At 49.4% G+C, this 21,411-nt stretch overlaps 2 pseudogenes; one reads left to right on the top strand and one right to left on the bottom strand.

The window, feature by feature from the left end:
* Positions 1-10,807: 10,807 nt before the first annotated feature.
* On the bottom strand, positions 10,808-12,033 carry LOC139016665 (selenide, water dikinase 1 pseudogene; annotated as a pseudogene).
* A 1,018-nt stretch (positions 12,034-13,051) lies between these two features.
* LOC139016663 (glycogenin-1 pseudogene) lies at positions 13,052-13,987 on the top strand (annotated as a pseudogene).
* Positions 13,988-21,411: the final 7,424 nt, after the last annotated feature.

The following is a 21,411-nucleotide window of genomic DNA, read 5'->3' as shown; positions in this document are numbered from 1 at the left end:
AGCAGGCAAGTCTGACTATAGATACGAGACCCACCAAGAAGCCGATGACAGGTGGACACACCCATGTCTCCCACGGGAGGACCTGGACTGGGAGACGTGGACACAGCCATCCCACAGCAGCTGCTCTGCCTCCCAGCTTCCCAAGAATGGGCCCACACCCAGCTTCACAGAGGACCGCAGCCCTCCGTGGGCTGCCGGTCACCAGGGAGCCTCAGGCCACAACAGATCCCAAGACACGCCCAACAAGGGCTCCCAGATTGGTCAAAAGTGATATGGCTGGGATGGGGGGAGATTTGTAGGTAAAATATCCTCATCTCCATGACGACTGGATGACTGTCCTTCTTCATCTCTACCTGCATGCTTTGTATCAGTATAAATCAAAACACAGTGAAAATAGCAAACAAAGTTCTCACACAATAAATGAAAAAGGCCCATATCTCTCTGAACACAGAAAGGGACAGGAATCAGATCGGCCTCTGATTTTTCATAAACAACACGAGATGCTAGAAAATAATGGAGCAATACCTTCAATGTTGAGGGGAGAAATTGCATTGAACCTAAAATTCTGAAACCTGCTACACTACCAGCCAAGAGGGGGTAGAACATAGTCACTCAGATCTTCACAGTTTGCTTCCGGTTTTCTCCTCCCCGTTCCTGAGAAGTTATTCAAGGATGTGGACCAGAGAAGGGGAGAATGGGACAGAGAACCCTATCTGCTGGGGCCCACCCTGAAGGAGCATCTGGTCAACCCAGGTCTGGGACAGCACTCCATGGCAAACCGCCCAGAAGCACAAAGGTGGGCCTTTATGAGCAAAATCTACACGTGTGCTGTTAAGTCTGAAGAGTTTTCTGTTGGGCACGGGGCAGAGTAGGAGTGTCTAAATATGCCATTTCCTGAAAATGAGTTAATTGCCAGAAGCCAGTTCCAGCAGGTCAGCAGGGCTGAATCATCTGGAAATGGCTGAGGGCATTTCCCCAAACCTGAAAAGGATGCATTAAATGATTGCTTGCTGCCAGACAGCTCAGGGCATTTCAATCTACATGTTATTGCCTCCTACTGGCCAAACACCTGAACAGCAGTAGGCTGTTTTTCCCCACTCTGACAATGGATTCTGTATAGTAGCCCTATCCTTTGATGTGTATAGCTACCTTGCCTTAGGACAAATTGTGTTAATAAAGAGCAAGGGGTCCTGAGACTGAAAGGGCGAGGGCTACGCCCTCCATCTTGCCCCAGGGTAAGGGCTACGCCCTCCATCTTACCTTTGCCATGTGCTTGGCAAGGCTTCTTCCCGGAAGCCCAAGTCTCTGCTAGCCACACTCAGGACTTCTTTAAACTAACCAATGACAATCAAGGGAAGTCGCCATAGATATGACCACATCCTGTGTAACAAGACACCGACTTGCGCCTGGCCAATCGGCAGGGCCCACAGTCCTTTCTCCTCCCCTTACTCCAACCCCCCTATAAAACCTCTCTCCACACAGAGTTCGCCCTCTCTGCCACTTGGCTTGCTGTTGCGTCGGTGAGTGTGGTCGGGGAGCTGAACTAGTTCGAATAAAGACTCTTTGCTTTTGCATCGGACATGGCTGGCTCCCTGGTGTGGTCTATTGGGGATCTTGAAATCTGGGCATAACAGAGACAAGGAAAACTTAGTTCCTTTAGCTAAGTCTTCTCTGACTCCCCATAATGTCTTTCAAAATTATGTTTTGTCTCTGGACTCTTATTTAATTTATGCACAGCACCTTCTCCAGATTCCTGAACCCTTCTAGATGCTGGATCAAGACCACCGGTATTAATTAGCACCTGAAATATGGACAATTTGGAGGAGAAGTATTCACCTGAGCGGATAAAACAGCACCGGTTTTGGTGGTAAGACTGAACTGTGCATAGAGCTTGTACCAAGCTCTGGAAGTCGTGAACCAGAGTGGGCAAGAAAAGTCTTTTGTTTAAGTCAGATTATAATGGGGAAGAATTTGATTAAAAGGCAAAATTATAAAGAAATTGGAATATTAAAAGGTACTTTTTAAAATCAGGCTGAAAAAAGAGTGCCGTGGTTGTTGACGTAAAAGCCATTGAAACCTGTAAAGAATTTTGTAAGTTTATTTGAGCCAAACTGTCGACGTATGCCGGGAAGCAGAACCTCAATCAATTGAGATAATGCTCCGGAGAATGGCGGGGTTACATTTGCATTTATACATTGCAATCAAAGAAGAGACATAGGTGAGTTACATGAAATTCAATTAACATGATAGTGAAGGAATTTGTGGTATCTTGTCCTGGGGCCCAGCACATTTGGTTGTGCCCCAGGGGCTCCAGAAAAAGGGCAGTTACAAGTTACCCAGACATTTCAAGGGTATGTTATCATAGATGCAAAAAGACAGATAGGCTCAGTTAAGATAAAGGTTGACCTTGTCAGTGAAGATACTGGCCTAGGACTGTAACTGCCCACCGTAACTGCTTTAGTTAAAGTTTAATTTCAGACCATCCTTTGTGGTTACTGTTCTAGCGGGAGGGACTGCGGCATAGAAAGATTACTGAATATGTTGGGGGCAGGGACCATAGCATAGAAAAATTACTAATTGTCTTAAGAAACAAAGTGTTATGATATGCTCCAGCCAGGTGTGACCCTGTTTTCCTACTGAACTTTTAACCCTGCCAGTTAATGCTTTGTAGTTCTCGCAAATAAAAGCCTTGCGGGACCCTTAGTCTGCACTACAAGCTGCGAAGCTACCAGAGGGGGAGGGATGTGCTGTAGTCAGCTGGCCAGCTTAATAAAGGCTCCTAAATTTAAATTCTGAGTCGGTGGTCTATCTCTCTGATTGAACCCATAACATTACTTTAGGTCTCTGAGTCTGCAAGACTGCTATGCAGGCCTCCCCTGAGCCTGTCAGGTCAGCATGTGGCCCCTTTCGTCCACATGGTCATGTGCTGGGCTGCATATCTGGCGCTTTGGCCAGACGGGTCATGCTGTGCTGTCTGTTCCTAAAACACATAGATAGGAAGGTATTAACATCAGGCCAGGCCTTGAGATATGATCTCATAGCCCCTTCCCAGCACACAAGCCGTCTTTCTCAGAAGGCCCGGAAGTCTCATTCCAAATTTGGGAGACAAAGGACTGGGAAAAGTATAAATAAAGAGAGTTTCCTCCATATTGGGGGCCCAGAATTTGAAAGACACATTTTTCTCTGGGCCTCCACAAAATTTAATAATAATATGTAACTCTTGCAGTCGGTGCTGCAGTTCAGCCTCTGCTTCGGCAGGGTGCTGTAACTGTGGTCAGCTGGCCAGCTTAATAAAGGCTCCTAAATTTTAAATTCTGAGTCGGTGGTCTATCTTGCTGAGTAAACCCATAACAGTCATCATTTTTTTTTTTTTTAGTGATGAATAATATTCTATTGTCTGGTTGGACCACAGGTTATTCCACCACCTATTGAGGGACAGCCTGGTTGCTTCTAGGTTTTGGTGATTATGAATTAAAGCTGCTGTAAACATCTGTGTGCAGGTTTTTGTGTGGACATAAGTTTTCAACTCCTTTGGATAAATACCAAGGGGCATGATTACTGGGTCAGGTGGTGAGAGTATGTTTAGTTTTGTAAGGAACTGCAGAACTGTCTTCCACTGTGGCTGCACCATGTTGCATTCCCACCAGCAGTGATTGACAGCTCCTATTGCTCCACATCCTTGCCAGCACTTGGTGTTGTCAATGTTTGAGTTTTAGCCATTGTAATAGTTGTGTGGTGGTATCTCCTTGCTTTACTTTGCATTTCCCTGATAACATATGATGAGGAGCATCTTCTCATGCTTGTTTGCCACCTGGGAATCTTCTTTGGTGAGGAGTCTGTTAAGCTCTTTAGCCCATTTTTAAATCAAGTTATTTGTTTTCTCTTTGTTGAGTTTTAACAGTTCTTTGTATATTTTGGATTATAGTCCTTCATCAAATAAGTTTTGCAAATATTTTCTCCCAGTCTGTGGCTTATCTTCTAACTAGAGGCCTATGCATGAAATTCGTGCAAGGGGCTCGGCCCTCGCAGCCTCAGCCAGTCCTTGCAGCCCCGGCTTCGTCCGGAAGGTTGTTCGGCTGTTCAGTCTAATTAGCATATTAGCTCTTTTTTTATATAGGATTCTATTGATATTGTTTTTTTGCAGAGCAAAAGTTTTTAATTTTAATGAAATTCAGCTAATCAGTTATTTCTTTCATGAATCGAGTCTTTGGTGTTGTATCTATAAAGACATCACCATCAGCCTGGCCAGTGTGGCTCAGTTGGTTGAGCATTGTCCCATACACCAGGAGGTCACTGGTTTGATTCCTGGTCAGGGCACATGCCCAGGGTTGCAGGCTTGATCTCAAATCAATAAACATATACTCAGGTGAGGATTCTCAAAAAAATTAAAAGGTATCACCGTACCCAAGGTCATCTAGGTTTCTCCTATATTTTCTTCTAGGAGTTTTGCATTGTGCATTTAGGTCTATGATCCATTTTCAGTTAATTAGACTAAGCTCTTGACAGTATTTATATATGGACAATTCAAAATTGATAAGGTTAATCAGGATCTCAGACAGCTAACTGCACTCCTAAATTCACTGCAGCATTTTCCACAACAGCCAAGATATGGAAACAACCTAAATGCCCATCAACAGATGAACAAAGAAAAAATGAGGTGAATACATACAATCGAATACTATTCAGCCTTAAAAAATGACGTATGTCATATTTTGTCATACGTTACAGCACAGATGGAACCTGAGGACATTGTGCTCAGGGGAGTAAGCCAGTCCCCAAGGACAGACACTTCGGGTCCCACTATCTGAGGAACCTAAAATAACCAAACTCTAAGGCGCAGAGAGCAGAGGGTGGCTGGCGGGAGGGGAGGAAGGAGCGAGGCGTTGCTGTTCAATCGGTGTAAAGTTTCAGTTATGCAAGACAAACAGTCCCTGGAGCTCCGCACCGGCAGTGCCTGTGGCGAACAGCACGATGCTGTGTGCTGCAGCCTCAGTGCGCACAGAGCTCCTGCGAAGTGTTCTTACCAGAGAGAAGGGGCAGGAGGCCCCTTTGGAGGAGCTGGCTGAGGGTCCGACCCTGCCTGTGCTGATGGTCTCACAGTGTATGTGTATGTCCCGACTCACCAGGTTGTGTATATGCAATATGTGCATTTTTATGTGTCAATTGTACTTCAATAAAGCTGTTTAAAAATTTCTAATAAAGTGACTATAATACATTTATTCCAAGTTATTTTTAAAATTTTTGTTGTTAATCCTCACCCAAGGATATTTTTTCCATTGATTTTTAGAGAGAGGGAAAGACCGAGAGAAACATTGATGTGAGAGAAACACATCGATTGGTTGCCTACTGCATGAGCACCGACCAGGGCCCAGGTGGTAGAGGAGCCTGCAACCAGGGTATGTGCCCTTGACTGGAATCAAACCCGGGACCCTTTGGTCCGCAGGCTGACACTCCATCCACTGAGCCAAACCGGCTAGGGCTATTTTTTTTAACTTTTTATTTATTGATTTGAAAGAAAGAGGGGGGGGGGCGGGGGAAGGGAGAGAAAGAGAGGGGAAAAACCACAGCAGTTTGTTGTTCACTTACTTATGCATTTATTGGTTGATTCTTATATGTGCCCTGACGAGGGATCAAACTTCCAACCTTGGTGTATTGGGATGATGCTCCAAGTTATTTTTGAAAAAGTGATCCTTATGCTTTGGATGTCAGCGTCCCTGCCTTGGCGTTTAGGTAGCAAGGGCGAAGTTGTATCTTAAGTGCTTAGAGCCCTGATTTATATGCCTGTTCTCACGGAGCACAGCTACATCTTCCCAAGGAATAGGGCCGCACAGTCACCAAAGGCAACTGGAAGTTTATTAAGTCCCCAGCAAGTCCAAGGTATAGAGCCATCACTCTGCTCCCCTGGGGAGAGAACAGCTGGCATTTACTGAGCGACGGGACCCAGCCCAGCACTTACCCCTCTCAGGCTTGAGAAGTGGTATCTCATGGAAAGAACTGAGTGAGGCTGCTGGACATGTGCACGGACGGGCCCCCCAATAATCAAGTGAGTCAGTCCACTCAGTGAGTGTGCTTGGTGTTGTCCAAGCGGAGGCCCGCTTTGCTCTGACAGCTCTCTGAATGCCGGCCTGGCCCACAGCTTCCTGCTGTTCTCGGCATCCGCTGACCAGTGGATTTAGTTGTTTCTCAAGGCCTCCAGGAGCATCGCAATGGCTCTGCCTCTCAGGATGCAGAGGAACCTCCCACTTGCTTTTAGAGGCCTGGCCACCAGACGGGCTAAGAGCTGCTCCAAGGCCTTCGGATGGAGGGGCTGTGTGCAACGGAGCCGTCTTCACATGATTCCACAAGGAACTGGGGGTCAGAAGGCCCTCCCTGCCCACTCTGGGCTTCTCCGTGACATTATGATAAAGGCAAAAGGTGCATTCAAAGCTTTGGATCTATATTGAGGTCATAAAATCTCGCCCAGGACAGTTCCTGTCTAGGGGTCCGTGTGCCAGAAATCGATCGATCAAGGCCATGAGAAGGTCTGCAGTATCCCCAGCCCCCGGCTCCATTAAGTACAAGTGAACGCTCACTGGCCCGACCCTCAAGCATTCCTGTCACTCCAGCATTAAATACACAATTTACCCAAATAAAGTAATTTGCTTTCTGTTTATTTTCTTGGGAAAATTAATGGAGAAATATTAGACTTGTTTTGCAGGGTAAAGCCCTAACCATAACTCCTGGTCTACAGGTGCCTTCCCCACGCACCGCAGGTGCCGGCAGCTTCCTGAGTCGCTGGGTGAAACTGGGTGGAGCCTGAGTGATGGTGCAGAGTTTGCAATCAGAGAAATGCCTTTTCATGGCAGAAGTCGGCTATTGCCAACCGGCCAGAGAGAAGACGAAATAGGCAACTGTGTCTCGGCATCAACGTTCACTCGACAAACTGCACCAAGTCGCTCTGAGTGACCCCCGCGCACAGGTTTCCCGGGTGCTCACCTGGGTGGCAGGAGGTGGATCAAACGATGCCCACAGCATCCCAGCGAGGGGCTTCCAGAGTCACGCCTCATCCCTCCCCTGGGAAGGACTGCTTTTTCGGCCACAGGAAGATTAATCCTACATTTCACAAAGGAGGCATGACGTTCAGCAATAGGAGACCTGGATTTACAATGGCCTCCCGACTTATTGTTGTGTATTTTTCCTAGTAAACCACATTATTTAAAACACAGTTCATCTAAAGCTAGTGTTTGGGCACCGTTTGATTCTTGCTAAAGATTTGTCTATTGTCTACATCAGTGATGGCAAACCTTTTGAGCTCAGCGTGTCAGCATTTTGAAAAACCCCAACTTAACTCTGATGCCCTGTCACATATAGAAATTTTTTGATATTTGCAACCATAGTAAAACAAAGATTTATATTTTTGATATTTATTTTATATATTTAAATGCCATTTAACAAAGAAAAATCAACCAAAAAAACGAGTTCGCGTGTCACCTCTGACACGCATGTCATAGGTTCACTATCACTGGTCTACATTATCTCAGACCATGAACCAACCTCCAATAAGATTGTTAAGATAGAGATAATGGTTTTCTTCTGAGTAGTTACTAGTTGTCTTTTTCCCCCCTCAAGTATATATTAAACATTAGAAAAGCAACATAAGAAAGATAGTTTGTAGCTGGGTGAACATGAATGACAAGTATCTTAAATGAGCCCTTTCTGGGACTAAGCAAATAACACACAGACACCAGTATGGTAAGGGAAAGGGGGTGGGAAGGTGGAGGAGGGTAAAGGGGGTAAACAGGATGCAAGGAGACTTGTCGGGGGTGGTGAACACACAATAAAGACACAGACGATTGTACACCTGAAACCTATATAATTTTATTAGCCAACTGGAGGCCCAGTGCACGAAATGCATGCATGGTGCGGGCCCTGGGCCTGGCCGGACATCGAAGCACAAGTGTCTGGCATGGAGGGGCAGGTCCCAGCTGACCTCTGGGCCCTGGGTAGCACCTGGGCCCCCAGGCCCCCTCGTGCCCCCCTCCGCCTGAGTCCCCATGTGGAGATGCGGTGAGTGCGGCCAGACACCACAGGCTGGGGCACAGCGTGGGCCTCTGGGCCACCCAGCAGCGCTGCAAGGAAGCCAGGCAGGCAGCGTGCTCTCTCCTGGCCTCAGACCGGCTCCGCGAGAACCCATGGGGAGCCCGACCTGCCCCTGCAGTCCTGGCAGCTGTGGCCCAGCTCATCCGGGAAGAGGCCCCGTGGGTGTGGGGCAGACTCCTGGCACCTGAGCGCAGGGGCTTCCCTGGCGCTGAGCCCTGGCATCCCGGGGGGAGGGTAGCAAGGGGAGTGAGAGCGAGCTCGGTGGACACCCTGCATTCTCACCACACCTCAGTTTCTGTCCCCCACTGCTGGGGTCCAACCCCAGCAGGTCCAGGGGTCCCCAAAGGTGTGGACGGAGTCAGCGAAGAAGGAATGACATGGAGGCAGCCTTCAGTTGATCATCATAACCAGGTTCTGTAGACAGGTTCTTTAGCCAGGTTCTGTCTAGGATCTTCAGCCAGGTTCTGTGTAGGGTACTCTAGCCAGGTTCTCCAGCCAGGTTCTATCCAGGTTCCCCCATCAGGTTCGGTCACCATGTTCTGTCTAGGTTCTCCAGCCAAGATCTGTAGCCAGGTTCTGTCCAGGATCTCTTGCCATGTTCTCTCAATAGGTTCTGTCTTTAGGTTCTGTCTCTAGGTTCTTCAGCCAGGTTCTCTCGATAGGTTCTGTTTCTAGGTTCTGTGTAGGATCTCCAGCCAAGTCTTGTCTCTAGGTTCTGTGTCTAGGTTCTCCAGCCAAGTCCTGTCTCTAGGTTCTGTGTTCTGCTGTCTTGTTACATCTGTATTTATACCAGTTGATTTTAATCCTGTCAATTTCTATTCCAAAGGTTAGGGCGTTGTTTCTTATCTCCATTCCAGGGAGTAAAAGATTATGTAGCTTAAGCGTGATTGTTCATAGTTAGAGTGATTAACTACCCACCTGGCACTTAGTTAAGGGGTTTCACTCCCTCCCTAACTTCAGGGGAAAATCCCCACCTGGGGAAACAACCTTTCTCGGAGAGGTGACCTTGGCCAAAACACATAGTGCCAAGAAGGGGAGCAAACACATTAAGAACAGTGTGCTATATATGCCAGGTCCCTTGAAACACATGCTGTGCAGATGTTTCTTCCCTGCAGCAACTGTGTCAAGCAGCAAGGATGGACCGGCTCCCGGCACCCCACCCCCAGGTGGCCGGCAAGAGGTCGCAGCGTGTTGCCAATGCCCGCCATGTTCCATACCACCCCCTGGTGGTCAGCGCACGTCATAGTGAGCAGTCAAACTCCCGGTCTCCTAGTCAAACTCTTGGTCAAACGACCGCCCAAGAGGACAGTTTGCATATTAGGCTTTTATTATATAGGATGTCACTCCAATAAATTCAATACATTTTTTAAATTTTAAATTAAATTTAAAAAATAAAGAAGCCCTTTCCACCTGCAATGGCCCAATTAGGTTGTCAGGGAGCCAGCAAGGTAGATATGGCCACACCCTCCTTTGGTGAGTGATGAACAGACTGGCAAAGAGGCAAAGCGGGAGCCCCTCTGCAGTTCTGCTTCCCCCTCCCCCGCTGCCCTCCCCTGCTCCCCCTCTCCCGCTGCCCTCCCCCGCTGCCTTACCCCTCCCCCACTGCCCTATCCCCCTCCCCCGCTGCCCTACCCCCTCTGCCACTGCCTAGGGCTTCAGGGGACATCAAATGAATCAATATTTTACAAAAAACTTAGAACAGGGCCTGTCTCACAGCAAGCACATAGTAAATGTTACCCATGCCTCTTGTGATTAACACAGAAAAACCAACTTCTATCTAAGGCCATGGTGTTAAGTGTTGTTAGGACAGGACTTTAGTATAAGTCCAGCAACTACTTTTTTTTTATTATTATGCACTACCATCCACAGAACAGTCTTTATTATTGATTCTATTTAAAAATTATTTGTGTAATTATATATTGAATTGTAAATGAATATTATACATGAACCCTCCCCCCCTTTTAGAAGGCAATTTCTTGTTGCACTATAGAACATCTAATTACATTGCAAAAAGTATCCTGTTTTTGCTATTGATAAAGAATGCAGTTAATGATATTACTGTAAATATTAGGAAGGCTACAAAAAAGAAAAAAGAAAGACAATTTCCTTTTTATCTTCTAAGTGCTTTCCATGCAGAGTTAAGCACCTGCCTTGTTTAACTGAATGCATCCTGGGAGACATCCTGGGTCAAAGAGATGCTCCTGAATTAGAAGACGAGGCTTTACAAATCAAAACTCAAAGGAATCATGCAACCTTCTATCTACTGGGATGCCACTGTGTCACCAATTCCATCTTTCCAGAATACCTTTCAAGACACTTAAAAAAGATCAAATTGATGATAAATATACATGAAATGAAAGACACAAACTGCAATTTGACACTACGGCTGGTAATGTCTGTGCTATGTGAAAGCACCTTTGAAAAGAGCCTATGCGGCAAGAGATAAGTGTCTAAAGATTCAAAATGAATCAACAGTATTGGATAACAATATAATTCTCAACTCAGAAGCTGCCTCAAGATCAGGTGCATCTTCAGTTAATGTAACAGGAAAAAAAGGCAATGGATTTTATCTTATTAATTGCATCCATTCACAAATAGACCTCAGGTCACCAGATGTGTAGACACAATGAGATTTTGTTGTTGTTGTTGTTTATAGTCTTTAATTGAAAAGCTGATAAAGGAAATAGATCTATTTAAAAACAAAACCAAATAGCTATTTTGGTCTAGATTAAGAGGTGGCACCAGGTGTGGGATTCACATTTTGAGTGGCCACCTGTGGTGCGACTTTGATGACCCGGGGTTTGTCTATGATTCTGGCTGTACGGTTGCCCTTCTCTACGATCCCAATAATCCGTGCTTGGTGACCTCCACCATATTTGGGAGACTTTATCTCTGCACAGAACCGAGCTGCTTGCTCACGTGGTAAACAGATTAGAAGGCCTCCTGATGTCTCCGGGCAGGTCCCATGCATGAGGCCAAACATGTTTCCGCAGGCCTTGCTCACAGCAGCCATCTTGGCCAGAACAGGGAGGTTGTGAATCACAAAGGACATCTCATTCCTCTGCTGCTTAGCCAGGTTCTGCGCGTGGCCCAGAATTCCAAAGCCAGTGATGTCAGTGGCAGCGTGGCACTGAACGTGTGCATGAGTCCAGCAGCTGTTCTGTTGAGCCTTGCCATATTCATCATCGCCTCCTGGTCTGCCAACTCCACATCTTCTTGAGTGACCACTAGTTTAATTTTATTCCACTTTCAGGAATATCCAACCACTGGTGCACAGCCACGGCCACCTGCGTCCCCAGGGGCTTGGTCAGAACCAGCACGTCCCCAGGCACTGCGTTATCTGGCATGAAGAATTCATTGGGCTGGCGGACAGTTGTAGCCACTCCTCCCAGAACAATCCAGGGGTTTAACACTGTTTGTCCCCCGTTACAGACGTTCCTGCCTCCTCTGCTGCATCTTTAAAACCCTGTATAATTAGGGGCATCACTTTATCCCTTCCCCTATCGGTCATTTTATTACTGATTCCAAGGAGCATCATTCTGTAACCCCCATTGCATAGAGGTCACTGAGTACATTGCACCTGCTATCCTGCCCATCATGTAAGGGCCATCGACGATAGGATAAATGTAATCTGTGGTTTGCACCAAGGAAAGACCACCATGCCTCAAAGGAATGACACAAGTATCCATCCCAATGCCAAGCCTTGGCATAACTGCTCCCAGAAACTGCTCATCTTCTTGGAAGTGGTTTTCTTGTAAGGATTCCAGCAATTTCTGCAGGACATCTTGGGGCACTTTGCAGCCAGTGCCCTTCAGTTCAGTAAATCTTGTTAATCGGAAGCTCTTGTCCAATTCATAACTTTCCGGGTTAAAAGACTCCCGTGTAGACATGGTTCTTGGGCGTACACACCTCACAGCTGGGTTCCTCTCTTCCCTCTCTTAGTCCACTGGTTTCTTCACAAATACACCTCGGAGCCCCTAAGCCCAGGACACAATGGAGGGGACGCGGCGACGTGGGCGCACCGACCAGGCGCTCGCCGTGAAACACACATGGAAGCCGCCGGAGCACGGGGCACGGAACCCCGGGACACCTGGACTCTCAGGCTGTTGCTTTGAAAGTCCAACCCAGCCCGGGCTCTTTGTGCGGCGCGGCGGGCTGGCCGTGGCCGGTGGAGGCAGCGTGGTGTCGCTGGCGGGGCCATGCCCGCATGCCCATGTTCCCGACCGACCGCTGCGACGGCGGGAAGCGCGCGCAGCCCACTGGCCACGGCGGGGAGAGCGCGGCGGGACCCCTGCCAGCTGGGGCGCCCAGGCCGGAGCGCACACGCGGGGGGCGGGGAGGCGCCGCGCCAGGGGACAGGCCTAGGTTCTCCCGCTGCGCGCGCGGGCCGCCCCAGCAACTACTTTTTAAAGGACCCTTAATCTCTCCGATGTCCTGAAAAGGTTGCAGTGTGAGTCACTGAAATGATCAGAATGGTCTCCCAGAGCGGACTCAAGACCCAAGTGACAGAGCAGGGACGCCCAGCCCTGCGGAGAGGTTTCACTCGTGTGCACTGCAAGTAACCCAGGAGCAGTGCGTTTCATGGACCTTCCTGCCAGACCCTGCCTGAATACACAACCACCTGACAGCAAAGCCTTCCACAGAAAGAGCAAAAACAAAGTCAGTGACAGCAAGTCATGAGAAAGCCTACATAACTAATGAAATCGGCTTAACTTTTATCAGGAAGGTAAGGTGTACCTGTGTCAAAAATGTAAAGACAGCCCGACCGGTGTGGCTCAGTGGTTGAGCTTCGACCCGTGAACCAGGAGGTTATGGTTTGATTCCCTGTCAGGGCACATGTCCGAATTGTGGGCTCAATCCCGAGTTGGGGGTGAGCAGGAGGCAGCCAGTCAATGATTCTCATCATTGACGTTTCTATCTTTCTCTCTCTCCCTTCCTCTCTGAAATCAATAAGAATATATTTTTAAAAGAAATGGAACGAGCACGCCTCCTCGCTACCGCTCAGCTGTCGGGCCCCCCTCCCTGCGGCTGCGGCGGCCCCACCCCAGCAGCACCTGGCAGGGCAGTTGTAGAGACAGTCTTCGATGAAGTCCTCCTGGCAGATGTTTGGACAGTGGCGGTTCTGCTCATCTGACCGCAATGAAGAGGCCTGAGCTGGGTGTTACCTTAACTAAGCTCCACTGCTGGTCACTCACACAGTTCTCAAAATGTGTGTTCGTGGGTGCAGGTACCCTGGTCCTCGCAAATACTGATGATCTTTTTGGGAGAGAATTGTCGGCGGCTCCAGCCCCGGCTGGCCTGACTGCATCAATCCCAGAGTCTTTGTGTGTCAGCCTTCAGCGTAAGCGTACAGCCAGCTGCCGTGGCTGCTTCCGAGCAGGTAGTTTTGATGGTGGGGACCAAGGTTTCCTGGACATGTGTTTTAGCAGCTGGGCAACAACAGCTACCAGACAACACCTGCCATGTATTTACAACCTAAGCAGCATTTCTGTATGCTCCTACCTCCCAGCATTTAAAGCATTTGGTGCAAATGCCAAAGTTGTGCATTTCCTGGGACAAATCGGACCGTGGAATTATACCTATGATCCTAAAACAAAAAGTGTCAAAAGTGAGTCCCATGATCCCACCATGACTCACCCTGAGTCCCTCAGCCTGGGGTGGGGCACCTTCACCACCAGCGCTCACCCTGCCACAGCGCCCGGCCTCGTCTCAGACCCCCACCCACACCTCAGGGTGGAAGATGTCTGGGAGCCATGTCACATTGTCCCCCGGGGAGACCCCGGCTATGGCACAGCCTTTTGTATCCTCAGAAAAACGGAAGGAGAGGTGGGAACGGGGCCAGGCTGATGACATGGGAGCAGATTCCTTTGCCAACATCAAAAGGAAACTTGCCGCTTACCTCCAATAGAAACACTGCACTTGTCCATGGACACATCCCCTTCACGGGCACTTTTTCCTCATACTGATCATCTAGAGCTGGCTCTGTTACAGTTGCTAGAGGCTTTCACTACAATTCATCAGATACGGGGTTTTTGTAGGACAAGTGATAACTGAGCAGAAGTGATGAGGTAGCAGTTGTTATATGAACAACGGCCTGTTTTTTAAACCTGAGCTTATTCAGCTGATGCTTCAGAAATTCTGTGATGCTGATTGCCAATGTACGTGGTGAGGGAAACTCAAACTATTAAGATGGCTGTATCGGCTCTTAAAATGGGCGGAGCCAGGGCCAGACCAGTCCCCCTGCAGAGTGGGACTGGTCTCTGTCTCTGGCTTGCATTGCGCCTTCGTAGGCACGCATTTCAGAATTGTCCAGGGCTGCCCGCGTGATCACGGTTCTGCTTTGAGGGGAAGACAGCCTGTGGCACTGCCAAGGGATTCGTCAACCCATCAACACACGGCATTAACCACCTCTTCCCTCGCTTTAGTGTCTGAAGATGCCCCAGTTTTCCGTGTACAGGAGGCAGCATGCTAAATGCTTCTGTTCATTTCTGTATTTCTGAAAACAGCAGTAGCACCTTATATGAAAAATAGACTTTTCACCATGAAAAAAGAAAAGGAAAGAAATGGAACAACGTAACAGAGAGAGAGAGAGAGAGAGAGAGAGAGAGCATCCTGGCCTGTGCTGCTAAGTGGTTAGAGCATAGACCTACACACTGAAGGGTCTTGGGTTCAATTCCTGGTGAAGGGCATGTTCCTGGGTTGCAGGTTCGAACCCTGGTCCCCGTGGGGGCATATGCAAGAGGCAACCAATCCATGTGTCTCTCACATTGATGCTCTCTCTCTCCCCCTTTTCTCCTTCTTTTACTCTCTCTAAAAATCAGTGGAAAAAAATATCCTTGGGTGAGGATTAACAAACAAATGTAACAACTGACCCTTAATTCATGGGTCTATAGGTGACACGCACTGAAAATGAAGCTGGCATCTATATACTAGTATATAAAAGGCTAATATGCAAAGTGTCCCCGCAGGAGTTCGACCGGGAGACCAGGAGTTCAATCACTCGCTATGACGTGCATTGACCACCAGGGGGCGGCACAGAACATGGTGGGCAACCAGCAGCGGTGGCGGGGCGCTGAGGGAGCGAGGGAAAGAGGAGGCGGGGAGGTGGGGAGGCAGGGAACCTGATTGGCCCTGATCGCTGGCCAGGCCTAGGGACCCTACCCGTGTATTTTGGGCCCTGGGCCTCTAGTCTCTACATAACAGAGAAGTACTGAAAACAGGGAGAAAGAATGGAAAGGCTCGTGAAAATCAATGCTGCCCTGAGCTGAGCCAGGAGGCGTGCCTCTACCTCACTCAGACGGGGAGCTGACCTGGGGCCACGCCGGAACAAAGGTTTGCAGGGGCTTTGGTAATCGAAAAAGAGATGGATAGCCTTAACGAAAGCCACGCCATTAATAAAAAAGGGATCAATGACACAGACAAATATGCTTACAGATCATTGCCTCAACTTGAGGCCCGAAGAGGCCAGACGCATCACTGCTTTCACATTTATTTATAGATCAGAGTCTTCATGTGATAAACAGTTGGTTTGTAAACTAAAAACACTGAAAAATCACAACATATAACTATGACTTTCTGTCATGTGGCGGACAAGGTCAGGTGCTGAGCTTGCCCGACAGCTCCTGCCTAAGAAACAACAGGCCTGGGCCCTGGGGACAAGCTCAGCCAAGGGCGAGGGTCCCTGGAAGCCGCTCCCACGGAAACGTCCTTCTGGGGTCTCACCGGGCGGACGGGCTGCAGCAGGTGAGCGCTGTCCCAGCTCCACCGGGACCTTGCAGCTCTTGGCTCAGCTGCTCCACAGATCAGACTGGGTGCGGTGGCTCTGAAGTTCATTGCTGCCCAACGTGATCTCAGTCATTTGCTCCCTTGTTCATCCACCCTTGGAATGCCTACAGTGACCCAGGCTTTGGGCCCTGGGCCCTGGGGCAGGAATGTGCTGCAGGACGCAGCAGGGACAGACTCCGGGCTCCTCCCTTGGTGAGGCAGATGCAGGGTCTGGCTGGGAGCCGGTGATCCCAGACTGCCCAGCAGAGAAGCGTAACTGGGAGTAGGCTGACTGCCCGGGACGCAGGGGACTGTCTCAGCAAAGGAGGGCTGGTCAAGCAGAAGAGGGGAGAGTGTTCCAGCCAGGGGGTGGGCAGAGGACAGTCCGAGAGCATGAGGCTCATCTCTCCTGCCCACCCGGGTCCTGCAGAGGGGGATAGGCTGAAACTGTAGGAAACAGGCCTCTGTGGTCCATCCTCAGCATAGTTAACTTTTCATGGAGAGAACTAACAGCATGCTGCCAGTCGGTTACCGAATTTCCCCCGGGGCAAACAGGATGTAGGGAGGAGGTGGGAGGGTATAAGAACAAAGAACTGTGTACATGACCAGCAGCACATCTTCCAGAAAGATCTGCCACAACTAGACAAAGGGAGGTGGAGGCAACTAGAAAAGGCCTCGGCCCATTTTTTAAAATAACCCAATAGGAGACAATAAGACCTAGGTGATGTCCTGGGAGGAGAGAGGGACTGTTAACCCTATAGTACTCAGCCAGTGAGGACCTGGGGAGGGATTCTTGCACATTAGGAATAAATAGCCTGTGATCGCTGCTCCCTGTGCCTGTGCAACTAGACACCGGATCTTGAAAGACCACACTCAAAGTCTCGTTTTTGCCACTTCGTGTCTCTCACAGAAATGAAGGTGAAGGGGTCTTGTGTCCCAGACAAGCTGCATACTTGCCTCTGCAGGTACAGGGAGTCACGGAAGAGTCTCAAACTGGGGAATGGTGAGGAGAGGGCTGGGTTAGAGTGAGCCCTCTGCTGGCGATGGGCTGGAGAGGACCCATGGGAGGGGCTGCCCAGGACTACGGTCAGAAGGGTGGGCCAAGAGACTGGGTAGCACCCAGGGTCTACCCAAATGTTCTCCATGAGGTTTGATGGGATGGATGTGTGGGAAGACACCTGGGTTGTGGCTCGGTGGCTGGCTGGTTGTGGGAACCACGCCAGAGTCGTCGGACAGTCAAGGGAACTCAGAGGGTAAAAGGCCTTGTTGATAGTACGCCAACAGCCAAGGCCACTCTGAACATGGGAATCTTAATCAGAATGTTCAAAGCTAAGATACCGTAAGCAGCTGCAAGGCCACAGCGACATCAGGGTGCACTGTGCTCTTCTATAATCCAAGTGATTGATGTCATTACTGAGTAGAGGCCTCCTTTGTCTCATGGTATAACACATGGTACTGACCAGCTAGAGGAGTGTGCTGGAGAAGCTGAGGCAGGCTCAGAGGGTGAGGCTCCTATGTGTGCAGGAGAAGCTGGAGAGGCTGCAGAAGCTGCTGAGGCAGAGAGCTCAGGCGCCGCTACGATGGGAGGCGGTGCGTCTAGGGGCTGCGTGGGCTGCTCAGATAATAACTGTGGGCGCAGAGACTCTACTGCTGTGTGGGAAGGATATGTATTTAGGTGTGCGGCTGCCTAAATGGGACTGCTGTGAAGGACTGTGGTGTCTGATGGCTACATGTCCACTGGCTTCTGCACTAAAGACTCTCTTATACACCCACAACCTCTCATGGCTTCTCCATCTAAGACCCAGCATCCAAGAAGGTCCAGTCCCTGACAGAGGGGCTTGGACCCAATAGTTAGTGCAATGGACAGGGTTTGAGAAGGAACCTGGTCACAATTGGCGTAGTCGAGCAGAATTCAGAAGAATCTATGGGCTCAGAGCAGCTGTAGCTGTTTTGACACTGCTGAAGGGGGCTGAGGAAGGGGGTTTAGGTGGCCTTGCAGCCTAGGGCCCCCCCCCCCACTCCATCCCCTATCACAGGGCATCTCCATGCTGACCTTTCACCTAGCAAATGGGCAGAGGTGAAAACCCAGAGACAAGTCTATGAAGGAGGGGGCGTAAGGAACAGGCTGTCACTCCCAATTTGAGTATGAGCTGGCACAGAAGTGGATTAAAAATTTGGAATTACCTGTTAATTAAAAATATAGATTTATATACTTTCCCTAAGCAATTTCTAGGACGATAGCCTTGTGAAACACTGGCATGGTCCTGCAAACACACACACACACACAGAGGGATGCTGGCTATAGCATGTTTTAATAGTGCAAAAAAATACATGTATTTATTTTTATTTTTTTGTTTTGTTAATTCTCACCTGAGGATATTTTTTTTCATTGATTTTTAGACAGAATGGAAGGGAAGGAGGGAAAGAGAGAGAGACAGAAACATCAATGATGAGAGAGAATCACCGATTGGCTGCCTCCTCCATGCCTCCCACCAGGGATCAAGCCCACAACCTGATCATGGGCCCTGACCAGGAATCGAACCATGACTTCCTGGTTCATAGGTTGATGCTCAACCACTGGCCACGATGACCGGGCCATATGTTGAATCTTAATCCCCAAGGTGATGGTGTCAGGAGGTGGGGACTTTGGAAGGTGACTAGGTCATGGGGGCGGCGCCATTGTGAATGTGGTTAGTGCCCAGGTAAAGGAGCCCAGGAAGCTCGCTCTCCCCTTCCACCGTGTGAGGACACAGTGAGGAAACACTGTCTATGAACTAGGATGGGGGTGCTCACCAGACAGGGAATCTGCCCAGGCCTTGATCTGGGATTTCAGCCTCCAGAAAGTGAGAAGTGAATTCCGCTGTGTAAGCCACACAATTTGTGGTGCCTGTTACAGCAGCCAGAATGGACTAAGACACTGAGTAAAGGTGACACTTTGTATTGTATATTATATTACTCTTAACAGAGCATTCATGCTGTTATTTTTAAAGAGCCAGTAGGCAGAGAACCAAGATGGCGGTGTAAGGTACAGACCTGTGCGTGCTGCCTCCCACAACAACATCGACACTACCAACTATAAGACAAACAGATATCATTCAGAACCATGGGAAAGCTGGCCCAGTGGAAGCTCTACAACTGGAAGGAAAGAAAGAAGAGCATTGAGACTGAGTAGGAGATGCAGAGGCACCAAGAACAGAGGTACGGAGTTGTGCGCCAGGCGGGCTGCAACTGGATGCGCGGTTTTTTTCAATCGGAAGGGGTTACAAACTCCCAAATCCACTGAGCTTGTTTGGGGCGGGATTCTGAGGTCCCAGACCCCTACGGGGAGAGGCGGGACGGCCTTGCAGCGGGTCGGAGAGCAAGAGTGGCTGTCTCACGGGATGCAGAGATGCAGAGATGCCATTGCCTTTTGCTCCGCCCTGGTGATGCCCAGAGACCCCGCCCTACTCAATTTACATCCCCGCCCAAGCTGTGTTAGTGGCACAAAAGGAACCACCTGAGCTTTTGCAGCCCAACCCAACAAACTGCAGATTTTAACTCCTCGCATACATAAGGGACACACTCAAGAAGCAGAATCAGGTTCGGAGGAAGCCGGAGCCGGACCCGGCTAGGCCAGTGACATGGAACCGCTGTACCAGCCAACGCACAAGCAGGTCCACCAGATCCAGTCTCACATGGGACACTGGGAGATGGCAGACAAGCAGTCTGTGCACTTAGTAGAAAATGAAATCCAAGCAAGCATACCAGATATTCAGCCACCAAGAACGCCTGGAGATTTTGTCCAGCAAGGAGCCGCCCAACAAAAGACAGAATGCCAAACTTCATGTTGACCAGTTAAAGTATGATGTCCAGCACCTGCAGACTGCTCTCAGAAACTTCCAGCATCAGCGATACACAAGGGAGCAGCAGGAGAGACAGCTAGAGGAGCTTCTGACTCACACCTTCACCCCCAACATGGGATGCGGCGCCCCCTGTGAGGCTGCGATGGCCCCTACGAAGCTGCAATGGCCCCTGCAAAGCTGCGACGGCCCCTGCGAGGCTGCGATGGCCCCGGTGAGGCTGAAATGGCCCCTGTGAGGCTGAAACGGCCCCTGTGAGGTTGAAACGGCCCCTGTGAGGCCAAGACAGCCCTTGTGAGGCCAAGACAGCCCTTGTGAGGCCGAAACGGCCCCTGTGAGGTTGAAACAGCCCCTGTGAGGCTGCGACGGCCCCTGGGAAGCCGAGTAAAATACCACATGATCCCACTCATTTATGGATAATAAAGACCATTATAAACTGATGAACAAAAATAGATACAAAGGCAGAGCAGCATTGAACAGACTGTCAAACTACAGTGTGAAGCTGGGGGAGGGTTAGGGGTGGGGGGTAAGAGATCAACCGAAGGACTTGTATGCATGCATATAAGAATAACCAATGGACACAAAACACTGGGGGATAGAGGAGGCCGGGGGAATGTCAAGGGGGGGGGGGGGGAGGAGACATATGTAATACTCTTTGTAATACTTTAAGAAAGAAAACAAAATTAAATTTAAAAAATAAAATAAAATAAAGAGCCAGTAGGCAAAGCCCCAACCAACAGTTTTTTCCAGGCTGGGGAACAAGTGTCTGTCCGTCATTCTGACCCACCTGGGTCAGTCCTGCACGCAGCAGGGCGATCTTTTCCAAATGCAGATCCATTTAGGCTGCTGCCCCCCACACTCTTACCCACTTGTCCACTTAAAACACTGAGGTTCCCAGTGCTCCCAGAATAAACACAAAACCTAGTGAGAGTCACCAGACCTTTCACCCCTGGCCCTGCCCACCTCTCCAGCCATCTCTTGCATGCACAGACACAGGTAGGAACACACACACACACACACACACACACACGCACACACACACTCATGCACACATGCATGCACACCAGCACTCTGGCCCTGCCACCTGCCTTGTTGCACACCTGTCAGCCCCTGTGTCATGAATGGACTGTTTCATGTTTGCAACCAGCCCTTTCACCAGGACCAGAGAAGCAAAACTTCCTGTCCACCAACTGCCCCAAATGCCTGGAGAGGGGGCCTGGGGAGGGCGCTGACATTCATTTACTGAGCAGCTACTGTGTACCAGACCCCTTCTAAGCACTCTGTGGGAATAAATGGGCTTAATTCATTTGATTCCTGTCAAATGGTGTGGCAGAAAGGGTGACTGACTCCCTCTTCCCAATTAGCACCAGAGAAATCATTGAATGAGAGAGAGGCATGGGCTCCAGGGTGTAACGACAGGAGGCAGACCGTGCAGAGACAGGGTGGGGTGTCGAGGGTGCTGAGTGTACGCACACTAGAGGAGTGGGCACAGATGGAGATGCGCTTTTGTTGTTGTTGTTCATCCTCACCCAAGGATTTTTTTTGCATTGATTTTTAGAAAGAATCAATGGATTCTTTGGGGAGGGGGAGAGACAGAGAAACATAGATGTGCAAGAGACACATTGTTTGGTTGCCTCTGGCACGCACCCCAATGGGGCTGGGGATCGAGCTTGCAACAGAGGTACCTACACTTGACCAGAATTGAACCAGAGATCTTTCAGTTCCCAGG

Source organism: Myotis yumanensis, unplaced genomic scaffold (assembly GCF_028538775.1).
Source record: "Myotis yumanensis isolate MYYU_CA2020_CCGP unplaced genomic scaffold, mMyoYum1.0.hap1 SCAF_9, whole genome shotgun sequence".
Taxonomy (NCBI): Eukaryota; Metazoa; Chordata; class Mammalia; order Chiroptera; family Vespertilionidae; genus Myotis; species Myotis yumanensis.
The sequence above is the reverse complement of the archived record's forward strand: the minus strand, read 5'-3'. Positions and strand labels throughout refer to the sequence as shown.